Here is a 12907-nt window from a genome sequence, read left to right as displayed (position 1 = left end):
CTCTGACACTCCTGACACTACCAGAGAGAAGAACAAGCCGCTCCAAGGGTAGGAATGAGGTCAAGGGGAAGGGATATATATATTGGTATTGATATTCCAAAATTATCTGAGGGGGTGCTTGAAAAAAACAAGACATTCAGAATAAGCCAGGCCTTTGATATTTCAGCAGTGGGGCGTGGTCTATGAAACCACGTTATTTCACATTCATAGCCCTCAAATGGGCATGGAATTTCTAATACTAACATAAATCAATGGATCTATAAGAAAGTAAATACATTTAAATCTGACTAAGATGGTTTTAATGGTTGTAAACTAGCCTTTGTCATAATTTGAATATACTTGCCAGTAGAATTTATGGTTATCAGCAGCACAAAGTCTGTGAGAGGAAACTATCTAAGATTGGTAGAGATCCAGGTATTTAAGATCAAGGACCTGGCACCAGGTGCGGTGGCTCACGCCTGTAATCCCAGCCACTTTGGGAGGCTGAGGCAGGCAGATCACTTGAGGTCAGGAGTTCAAGACCAGCCTGGCCAACATGGTGAAACCCTGTCTCTACTAAAACTACAAAAATTAACTGGGTGTGGTGGTGGGTGCCTGTAATTCCAGCTACTCGGGAGGCTGAGGCAGGAGAACCGCTTGAACCGGGGAGGCGGAGGTTGCAGTGAGCCAAGATCATGCCACTGCACTCCAGCCTAGGCAACAGAGCAAGACTCAGTCTCAAAACAAAACAAAACAAAATTAAATTAAATAAATAAATAAGGACCTGGGAACCAACTCATCTATATAGTTTGGCTTGAGGTGGTGGTGGAAGAGCAAGAACGTGGTCATTCACTTAGAAAGGCTTAGCAGGCTCTGCTGTTGTGTAGGCTGTAGCTGGTGCCAAAGTATCCAGTCAGGCAGGTGGGTCAAGGCACAGAGGGATCCAGGCAATAAATATCTGATGAACCTTGAAAATATTATGCTAAGCGAAAGAATCCAGTCATAAAAAGCCACATATTGTATGATTTCATTTACATGAAATGTCCAGAACAGGCACATCCACAGAGACAAAAATAGATTAGTGATTCCTAGGGAGTTAGAGAAGGGGTAATTGGAAATAACTACCATGGGTATGAGGTTTTTTTCTCAGGTAATAGAAAATGCTTGGAATTATAGCATTAAGGAGTGGTGATGGTTGCACAACTTTGTGAATACACTCAAAAGTACTGAATTGTACACTTTGAAAGTGTTATGTGAATTATATCTCAATTTTTAAAGAATATATTGTGAGCAGGCATGAGAAACAGAGATAGTTTCCTTCCAGAGCTTACTGCCTATTATAAATGATAAATTCAGGATTCCTCTATTATAATGTACCCTACTACATATGCAGGTATCTTCTGCCCTTCTTTGCATCACACTATGGGAAGAGGAGCTCAGGGAACTGGTACAAATGCTGACATTCTGGCTACTGCCGTTGCTCGTATTAGTAAACTATTCTTCGTCTCTGACCCTAGAGTCTTGTGTATTCTGCCAGCATCTATATGGCTGACTAACTTATTAACTTGTACATAGTGTAAAATCTCAGACCCTTCAAAGTTCCTGACAAGGACCGTAAAAATAATTTAGTTCAAATTCCTCATTTAAAAAATTTTAAAGCTAAATCACAGTTGTGTATTTAATTTCATGAAAGCTGAGAAAGAAGAAATCTACAGGAAGCAAAAGCTGGTTACTTTATGAAATAGATTTTGTAAGCATTTGTCATGCCATATTTCTCTTTATTTGTTATACACATATTAGAGGACCATTTTGAATACACAACTCCAAAGAGGAGTCTCTGACTTTTTCTTGGTGATATTTGCTGACTTTATGTTTCTAATAGCATCTTTGAAAGACTAAAGAAAAGAGATCTAAAATGAAGAGTCACTGGTGTATGTAGGGACTGGTGATCACTTTATTCTTGGTTACCAGGAAAAATGGTGGTATTATGAAAAATAATTTTAGAATGGACTGGATGCTTCTTGAAGTTATCATAATTTCAGAATAACTTTTATAAGATAGATATCTGCTATCTAAGTGATACAGTACTTCATTATAAATTAGGATATCTCACCACTTTTTTACTCTGGTTCTTATGTATTATTAGGGATTGTTCTAGAACTTTGCAAACAATTCTGTATAGTTGAACTGCTCTTAGATTTCTGAGTTATTCTATATAGCATTGTTGTTAATGATTACTTAGTTTATAGTATCCTATCAAGACTGATTTTTAATTTGAATAACATAGTCTGCAAGGTCATGACCATTTTATAATGACAAAATTCACATATTTCTACTGAATTTTTTGACAAATATAAACAACATTTTATAAATAATTTTTAAAGATATCTACATCAACTGGGTTTAAGACTTCAGGCAAAAAACTAAACAAATGGTCATGACCATTTTATAATGACAAAATTCATGTATTTCTACTGAATTTTTTGACAAATATAAACAACATTTTATAAATAATTTTTAAAGATATCTACATCAACTGGGTTTAAGACTTCAGGCAAAAAACTAAACAAATGGTCATGACCATTTTATAATGACAAAATTCATGTATTTCTACTGAATTTTTTGACAAATATAAACAACATTTTATAAAATGTTTTTAAAGATATCTACATCAACTGGGTTTTAAGACTTCAGGCAAAAAACTAAACAAATGAGTACATTAAGTCTTAAAAATAATAAGCTCCAATACTTTATGCAGTAGTGTTAATTAAGCAATATTCTGGGGCTTAATATATTCCTTTATTACCTTGGTTGCCTCACCATGGGTCTAGCTGAATTTGTTCCTTCAACATTGCATTTCTTCTTTAATAATACTTAGCACGTTTTAGTGTATTTGTTGTTTATGGTATTTCTCCTTCTCTAGAGTGCAAACTTCTCAAGGGCAGGAAATGTATTTCTTTGTCTTTCCAGCCTGAGCACCTAAACCAGTACCTGGAACAGGGTAGATATTAAGCAAGTAGATGTTGATTCTCCAGGTAGATAAGACATTTAGAAAAGTAACTCATAGTTACTGATTTTTAAATGTTGGTATGATTTGGCTCTGTATCCCCACCCAAATCTCATGTTGAATTATAATTTCCAATGTCGGGGGAGGGGCCTGATGAGAGGTGATTGGATCATGGGGATGAATTTCCCCCTTGCTGTACTTGTGAGTGAGTTATCACGAGATCTTGTCATTTGAAAGTGTGTGGCACTCTCTCTCCTGCCACCATGTTAAGACATGCTTGCTTCCCCTTTGCCCTTCCACCATGATTGTAAGTTTCCTGAGGCCTCCCCAGCCATGCTTCCTGTACAGCCTGCACAACTGTGAGCCAATTAAACCTCTTTTCTTCATAAATTAGCCAGTCTCAGGTAGTTCTTTATAACAGTGTGAGAATGGAGTAATACAAATATATACTAGATGATATATACTTACGGGAAACGTTCTTTGTATTCATGTATTTGGAAACCTGAAATAATCACTGTTTTGGGCCGAACTGTGCCCCCCAAAATGGATATGTTGAAGTCCTAACCCCCATATCTCAGAATATGACTGTATTTGGAGATAAGGTAAAGAGGTAATTAAGTTAAAATGAGGTCATTAGAGTGGTCCCTAATCCAATATGACTGTTATTCTTATAAGAGGCAGTTAGGACACAGACACACAAAGGAAAACCAAGTGAAGACACAGGAAGGAGACAGCCATCTGCAAGCCAATGAGAGAAGCCTCAGAAGAAACCAACCCTGCTGATGCCTGGACTTCAGACTGACTTCTAGCCTCCAGAATTGTGAGAAAATTAATTTATGTTGCTTAAGCCACACAGTCTGTGGTACTTTGTTATAACTGTCTTAGCAACTAATACAATAGCTAGCAAACTAATAAAATCACTAAAAGATTGTTTTGGTAAGCGTAGGACTGAAAAAATTCTCATGCTCCTATGGGAATATTTATGTATACTATATTAGAGTCTCTTCCCCTGTACAGAAAATATAACACTACAGTGACCCAGCGTCTTTCTTTTCTTTAGTGTCTTTCCTTAAGACAAATTTGTGCACATACTGACAGTTCCTTATTCACAGAGTCTCACTCTGTCTCCCCGACAGGAGTACAGTGGTGCCATCACAGCACACTACGGCCTTGATCTTCCAGGCTCCAGCCCACCTCAGCCTCCCGAATAGCTGGGGCTATAGGTGCACACCACCACGTCCAGCTAATTTTTAAAAATTTTCTATAGAGATGGGAGTCTCACTATGTTGCCAGGGCTGGACTAGGCTCAAGTGATCCTCCTGCCTCAGCCTCCCAAAGTGCTAGGATTATAGGTATGAGCCACCACACTGCCCCCACACCCCTTTTAACATCATAATCTCTCAGCTCCTGAGTAGAATCACAGTAAAAATGACAGTTTATTTCCCCATCATATCTCTAATACTTTTTTTTTTTGTTTGAGATGGAGTCTCGCTCTGTCGCCAGGCTGGAGTGCAATGGTGTGGTCTAGGCTCACTGCAACCTCCGTCTCCTGGGTTCAAGCAATTCTCCTGCCTCAGCCTCCTGAGTAGCTGGGACTACAGGCATGTGCGACCACACCCAGCTAATTTTTGTATTTTTAGTAGAGACGGGATCTCACTATGTTGGCCAGGCTGTTCTCGAACTCCTGACCTTGTGATCTGCCCGCCTCGGCCTCCCAAAGTGCTAGGATTACAGGTGTGAGCCATCGCTCCCAGTCACCTCTAATACTTTCTAAAGCATCTTCTAATTTCTCTTTAACTAGCGACTATAATTTGCTTCTTCAGCATTATTAATTTACTAGCACAATATGTGGGACAGGAACCTTATCTTAAAAAACTATGAATGATAAGGCCAGGTGTGGTGGCTCATGCCTGTAATCCCAGCACTTTGGGAGGCCGAGGCGGGTGGATCACGAGGTCAGGTGTTCGAGACCATCCTGGCCAACACAGTGAAACCCTGTCTCTACTAAAAATACAAAAAATTAGCCGGGCGTGGTGGCGGATGCTTCTAATCCCAGCTACTCAGGAGGCTGAGGCAGGAGAATGGCGTGAATCCAGGAGGCAGAGGTTGTAGTGAGCCGAGATCACACCACTGCACTCCAGCCCAGGCGACAGTGAGAGACTCCGTCTCAAACAAACAAAAAACTATGAATGATCGACAGAATTAATTAATACACAAAAAGAAGAGCTAGTTCTTTTAAGAAATCTTATTATTCTTCATATTTAATTTTGATATTAGAATTGACTTAATTTTATCACAAGAAGGGCCTGGCATATTCTTTTCAAAGGAGGCAATTGTTTTTTATGGTTTTTTTTTTTCTGGAAAAGTTACAAGGAATGACTAGGAAAATTAACAGTTTTTCTGAAAACAAAATAATATGTTACAATCTTTTGAAGTCCAATAGCTTATTCCTAATAAGATATATCCAACTCTAGAGAGCCATGTAAATAGCTCCTTTAACATAATAATGAAACATATTAGCAGATTTATCAGAAGAAGAACATTTCTAGCCATAGCAGAATATTCATAAGCTATCAAATTTAGTTTGAGAGTACAGGCCTGGGATTCCATAAAGACATGGCGAATTAATTCCCAAGAGAAATCTAGTTTGGGATGTACTTCAAATGATGTATTTCCAAACTTATAGTTATCTATCTTTTTTATGAGGACATAGAAACATTTTCTGACTTAAGAGTAGACAGTAACTTGACTCGAGGTTTCCTCCTTTTAGGGTAAAAATTATGGGAAACATGGACAATGTTTATCAATTAATTATTGATCAAATAAAAGACTATAAGCATTCAGTGATTTCAGGTACCATCAGTTGATTAGGAAGGGCTGAGCGTAAAGTGCCAGATAACCAGCTGAAAAGTGAAAACAAAATCAGGGTAATTCATGGGTGCATTGTTGTTTTTGGTGTTTTTTTAATGACCACATCCAGTCAATCAAATCGTTTATTACTTTTTCATCAATGTGACTATTTGTGCTGTCTGGTTGACTTGGGACCAGCTCAGGAGAAAACTACTCCACTTTTAGTCTTAGCTGGTTCATTTTTCCTTTTTAATAAGGGAAAAAAGATGTAGTCAATTATCCTCTTACAAAAACTCCTTGTCCCCCCAGTTTTCCTACCATGCCTTCTTGCTAAAACTGGCAACTTGAAGGTCACAATTCTTTGACCTCATTAACTCCAAAGCCTTTTATCTCTGCTCCACTTTGGCTGCACATTCCATGGTCACACTGTAAATTAGTTTTTGCAACATTTAGTACATGATATTCATTTTGGTAAAGCCCCTATGTGATTCTCATGGAAAGAAATTGTGGACCACACTTGAAGGAACACTGTTCTGGATTTGAGTGTATGGGGTGGGGGATGGTTGAGAGAGTTCTCATTTGAATTCCTCTGTTTTCCTTGTGAGACAGGTAAGTTTGTGTTTTTTTCTGCTCCTCATCCCATCGGCCACACTCTCATACATCCTTAAATATACATACCCAGGCCAGGCGCAGTGGCTCACGCCTGTAATCCCAGCACTTTGGATGGCTGAGATGGGCAGATCACTTGAGGTCAGGAGTTCGAGACAAGCCTGGTCAACATGGTGAAACCCTGTCTCTACTAAAAATACAAAAATTAGCCAGGCGTGGTGGCGCATGCCTGTAGTCCCAGCTACTTGGGAGGCTGAGGCAGGAGAATCGCTTGAACCCAAGAGGCAGAGGTTGCAGTGAGCCTAGACTGCACCATTGCACTCCAGCCTGGGTGGCAGAGTGAGACTCTGTCTCAAAAAAAAAAGTATATATATATATGTATATATAAAATGTGTATATTTTATCAATGTGTATGTATGTATATATAAAAGTATATATATATACACACATACACACACACACACACACACCCCCCAAAGTAAAACCTTTTTTTTTTTTTTTAAGAGACAGAGTCTTGTTATGTTGCCCAGGCTGGTCTCCACTCCTGGACTCAAGCAGTCCTATACACACACACACACACACACACACACACACACACACACACACACACATCAAAGTAAAACTTTTTTTTTTTTTTTTAGGAGACAGTCTTGTTACATTGCCCAGGCTGGTCTGCACTCCTGGGCTCAAGCAATCCTGCCTAGGCCTCCCAAATTGCTGAGATTATAGGCATAAGCCACCACACCTGGCTCAAAGTGAAACTTTTTGTGATAACTTCTCCCCACCAAATTGATCAATTTCATTTAGAGTTACTAGGGTATTGCATTCATGTATTTATCCCAGATCATCTCATACACTATACTAATTTTTTGCTTCTGTCTCCTTAAATCATAGTCTTCCTCAAGGTTTTGTTGTCTTCCTCTTTCTTCATTCTTTCCATATTCCCTGTGCAATATCATCCATGCCTGTGACTTCAACTAAAACACATACAAGTGATGATTATCAGATCTATACCTCTAGAGCACATATTGTTCCTGAACTCCAGATTCATACTTCCAGTGGTCTACTGGACATTTCCACTTGATTGTTTATAGGTATTCCATGTGTCAATGTCCAAAACTGAACTTATTTACTTCCTGTGCTCCCAACCCTTACCCCAAATCTGCTCCTCTTCTATTCTCTATCTAGGTAAATGGTACTACTAGGTACTGTTGTTGAAGCCAGAAACAAAGCAGTCATTCTACAGTCCTCTCTTCCTTCATTTATTTAATGCTGTCAGTTATTCTTCTGAGATGTTTCTAAAATCTCTACTCTCTACTCTCCCCCTGCTATTGCCTTCGATAAAAGGTAGTTTATTGTATATGGTAGTTTATGGTACAGCCAAGACTAAATAATGATATTACTGGATAAAAGGCAAATTAATTACAGCAAGTCATTCAATAAGGTCATTTTATTCAATGTCGTCTTTTTTTTTTGACGGAGTCTCACTATTGCCCAGGCTGGAGTGCAGTGGCATGATCTCGTCTCACTGCAACATCCACCTCCCGGGTTCAAGCCATTCTCCTGCCTCAGCCTCCTGAGTAGCTGGGATTATAGGCGCATACCACCATGCCTGGCTAATTTTTGTATTTTTAGTAGAGATGGGGTTTCACCATGTTGGTCAGGCTGGTCTCAAACTCCTGACCCCATGATCCGCCTGCCTCGGCCTCCCAAAGTGCTGGGATTACAGGCGTGAGCCACCATGCCCGGCCTCAATGTTGTCTTGTTATAACATTGATAAGAAAAAAAAATTGCTTCCTTGCTGGGGCCACTGTCTGTGTGGGCTTTGCATGTTCTCCCCATGTCTGTGTGGGCTTTCTCTGGGTATTCTGGTTTCCTGATACATCGCAAAGATATGCATGTTAGATTAACTGGTGTGTCTCAATTGTACCAGTGTGTGTGAGTGGAGATGTGTGTGTGAGTGTGCCCTGCGATGGGATGGTGACCTATCTGGGTCCACTTCCCACTTTGCACCCTGAGCTGCTGGGAGAAGCTCTGGCCACCAGAAACATTGAACTGAAATAGGCGGGTTGCAAAATGAATTAATGAATACAAATGATTGTAAAATAAAAATGTGTAAGTTATACAATACAATCATACAAATACACAACAATAAATGATGCACTATGAAAGTGCTCAGTGAGCCTACTGTATTTGTTATTCTTTGTTTTGAACTGTGTGGTAGTAGCAGGTGCTTCTGACAATTTTTGCCTTTTTTTTTTTTGAGACAGAGTCTCACTCTGTAGCACAGGCTGGAGTGCAGTGGTGCAATCACAGCTCACTACAGCCTTGACCACCCAGGCTCAAGTGATCCTCCCTCCTCAGCTTCCCAAATAACTGAGACTACAGATGTGCACCCCAATTTTCGCTTTGTAATCATTATTCCTTGATTAACCCACTACTACAACCATTGTCACTCACTGATTCAACAAAAACTGAGTAATTATCTTGTTTTCATTATTCTTTTTTAAATATGTATATAGCTCACATTTATTTCAATGTTTAATATAAGAAGTATTTTGGGTCTTTATTTAGAAATTTGGTAATTTTTTTAACTTCTATTTTAAGTTCAGGGGTACATGTGCAGGTTTGTTACATAGGTAAACTTGTGCCACGAGGTTTGTTGTACAGATTATTTCATCACCCAGATACTAAGCCTAGTACCCATTAGTTATTTTTCCTGCTCCTCTCCCTCCTTTCACCACCTACCCTTTGATAGACTCCAGTGTGTTTTGTTCCCTTCTATGTGTCCATAAGCGCTCATCATTTAGCTCCCGCTTATAAATGAGAATATGTGGTATTTGGTTTTCTGTTCTTGTGTTAGTTTGCTAAGGATAATGGCCTCCAGCTCCATTCATGTTCCTGCAAACGACATGGTCTCGTTCTTTTTTATGGCTGCATAGTATTACACAGCATATATATACCACATTTTCTTTATCTAGTCTATCATTGATGAGCATTTGGGTTGATTCCATATCTTGCTATTTTGAATAGTGCTGCAATGAAAATACATGTGCATGTGTTTTTTAATAGAATGCTTTATATTCCTTTGGATATATACCCAGTAACGGGATTGCTGGGTCAGATGGTATTTCTGTCCTTAGGTCCTTCGCCACACTGTCTTCCACAATGGTTGAATTAATTTACACTCCCGCCAACAGTGTATAAGCATTCTGTTTTTGTCCAGCATCATTTTTTTTTTTTTGACTTTTTAATAATAGTCATTCTGGCTGGTGTGACATGGTATCACATTGTGGTTTTGATTTGCATTTCTCTAAAGATCAGTTATATTGAGCATTTTTCATATGATTGTTGGCTGCATGTATGTCTTCTTTTGAAAAGTGTCTATTCAGCAGGGCATGGTGGTTCACACCTGTAATCCCAGCACTTTGGGAGGCCGAGGTGGGCAGATCACAAGGTCAGAAGTTCAAAACCAGCCTGACCAACATGGTGAAACCCCGTCTCTACTAAAAATACAAAAATTAGCCGGGCATGTTGGTGTGCGCCTGTAATACCAACTACTCAGTAGGCTGAGGCAAAAGAATCGCTTGAACCCGGGAGGCAGAGGTTGCAATGAGCCGAGATTCCGCCACTGCACTCCAGCCTGGGCAACAGAGCAAGACTTCATCTCAAAAAAAAAAAAAAAGTGTCTATTCATGTCCTTTGCCCACTTTTTAATGGGCTTGTTTGTTTTTTCTTGTAAATTTGCTTAAGTTCCTTATAGGTGCTGGATATTAAACCTTTGTCAGTTGCATAGTTTGCAAAAATTTTCTCCCATTCTGTAGTTTGTCTCTTTACTCTGTTGATAGTTTCTTTTGCTATGCAGAAGCTCTTTAGTTTAATTAGATTCCATTTGTCAATTTTTGCTTTTGTTGCAATTGCTTTTGGTGTCTTTGTCGTGAAATCTTTGCCCGTGCCCATGTCCTGAATGGTATTGCCTAGGTTGTTTTCCAGGGCTTTTATAGTTTTGGGTTTTACGTTTAAGTCTTTAATCCATCTTGAGTTAACTTTTGTGTATGGTTTAAGGAAGGGATCCAGTTTCAATCTTTTGCATATGTCTAGCCAGTTCTCTCAGCACCATTTATTAAATAAGGAATTCTTTCCCCATTGCTTGTTTTCGTCAAGTTTGTCAAAGATCAGATAGCTGTAGCTGTGTGGCCTTATTTCTGTGTTCTCTATTCTGTTCCATTGGTTTATGTGTCTGTTTTTGTACCAGTACCATGCTGTTTTGGTTACTGTAGCCCTGTTGTATAGTTTGAAGTCAGGTAGCATGATGCTTCCAGGTTTGCTCTTTTTGTTTAGGATTGCCTTGGCTATTTGGGCTCTTTTTGGGTTCCTTATAAATTTTATTTTATTTTTTATTTTTTTGAGACAGATCCATGATCTTTGGTCACTGCAACCTCTGCCTCCCCGGTTCACATGGTTCTCCTGCCTCAGCCTCCCGAGTAGCTGGGATTGCAGGCACATGTCACCATGCCCAGCTAATTTTTGTATTTTTAGTACAGACAGGGTCTCATTATGTTGGCCAGGCTGGTCTTGAACTCCTGACCTCAGGTGATCCACCTGCCTTGGCCTCCCAAAGTGCTGGAATTACAGGCGTGAGCCACTGCACCCAGCCCCATATGAATTTTAAAATATAATTTTTGAGTTCTATGAATAATTTCGATGGTAGTTTAATAGGAATAGCACTGAATCTATAAATTGCTTTGGGCAGTAGGGCCATTTTAACGATATTGATTCTTCCTATCCACGAGCATAGAATGCTTTTCCATTTGCTTGTGTCCTCTCTGGTTTCTTTGAGCAGTGGTTTCTAGGGTTTGTAGTTCTCCTTGTAGAGATCTTTCACCTCTCTAGTTAGCTGTATTCCTAAATATTTTATTTTTGTGGCAATTGTGAATGGTATTACATTCTTGATTTGGCTCTCGGCTTGACTATTGTTGATGTACAGGAATGCTAGTGATTTTTGCACATTGATTTTTGTATCCTGAGATTTTGCTGAAATTGCTCATCAGCTTAAGAAGCATTTGGGTTGTTACTATGGGGTTTTCTAGATATAGGATCATGTTATCTACAAATGGGGATAGTTTGATTTTCTCTCTTCTTATATGGATGCCCTTTATTTCTTTCTCTTGCCTGATTGCCCTGGCCAGGACTTTCATACTCTGTTGAATAGGAGCAGTGAGAGAGGGCATCCTTGTCTTGTGCCAGTTGTCAAGAAAATGCTTTCAGCTTTTGCCCATTCAGTATGACGCTGGTTGTGGGTTTGTTATACATGGCTCTTATTATTTTGAGGTATGTTCCTTCAGTGCCTAGTGCATTGAGACTTTTTAACATAAAGCGATGTTGAATTTTACTGAAAGCCTTTTTTGCATCTATTGAGATAATCATGTGGTTTTTTACTTCAGTTCTGTTCATGTGATGAATCACATATATTAATTTCCATATGTTGAACCAACCATCCCAGTGATAAAGCCCAGCTGATCATGGTGGATAAACTTTTTGATATGCTGTGGGATTTGGTTTGCCAGTATTTTATTGAGGATTTTTGGCATCGATGTTCATCATGGATATTAGCCTGAAGTTTTCTCTCTCTTTCTTTCTTTTTTTTTTTTTTTTCTTGTATCTTCACCAGGTTTTGGCATCAGGATGATGCTGGCTTCATAGAATGAGTTAAGGAGAAGTCCCTCCTTCTCAATTTTTGGAATAGTTTCAGTAGGAATGGTACCAGCTATTCTTTGTACATCTGGTAGACTTCAACTGTGAATCCTTCTGGTCCTGGGCTTTGGTTGGATGGTAGGCTATTTATTACTGCCTCAATTACAGAACTCATTATAGGTCTGTTCAGGGATTCAATTTCTTCCTGGTTCAGTCTTAGGAGGGTGTATGCATCCAGGAATTTATCTATTTCTTTTAGATTTTCTAGTTTATGTGCATAGAGGTGTTCATAATATTCTCTGATGTTTGTTTGTATTTCTGTGGGATCAGTGGTAATATCCCCTTGTCATCTCTGATTGTGTTTATTTTAATCTTCCTTCTTTTCTTCTTTATTAGTCTAGCTAGTGGTCTATTTCATTAAATTTTTCAAAAAGCCAGATCCTGAATTTTTGGTTTTTTGAATGTTTTTTCTTGTCTCAGTCTCCTTCAGTTCAGCTCTGATTTTGGTTATTTCTTGTCTTCTGCTAGCTTTGGGATTTGTTTGCTCTTGGTTCTCTAGTTCTTTTAGTTGTGATGTCAGATTGTTAATTGATCTTTCTTACTTTTAGATGTAGGCCTGTAATGATATAAATTTCCCTCTTAACACTGTCTTAGCTGTGTCCCACAGATTCTGGTACATTGTATCTTTGTTCTCATTAGTTTCAAAGAACTTCTTGATTTCTCCCTTAATTTCATTATTTACCCAAAAGTCATTCAGGAGCAAGTTAC

This window comes from Gorilla gorilla, chromosome X (genome assembly GCF_029281585.2).
Source record: "Gorilla gorilla gorilla isolate KB3781 chromosome X, NHGRI_mGorGor1-v2.1_pri, whole genome shotgun sequence".
NCBI lineage: Eukaryota > Metazoa > Chordata > Mammalia > Primates > Hominidae > Gorilla > Gorilla gorilla.
Note: the sequence above shows the minus strand (reverse complement) of the source record.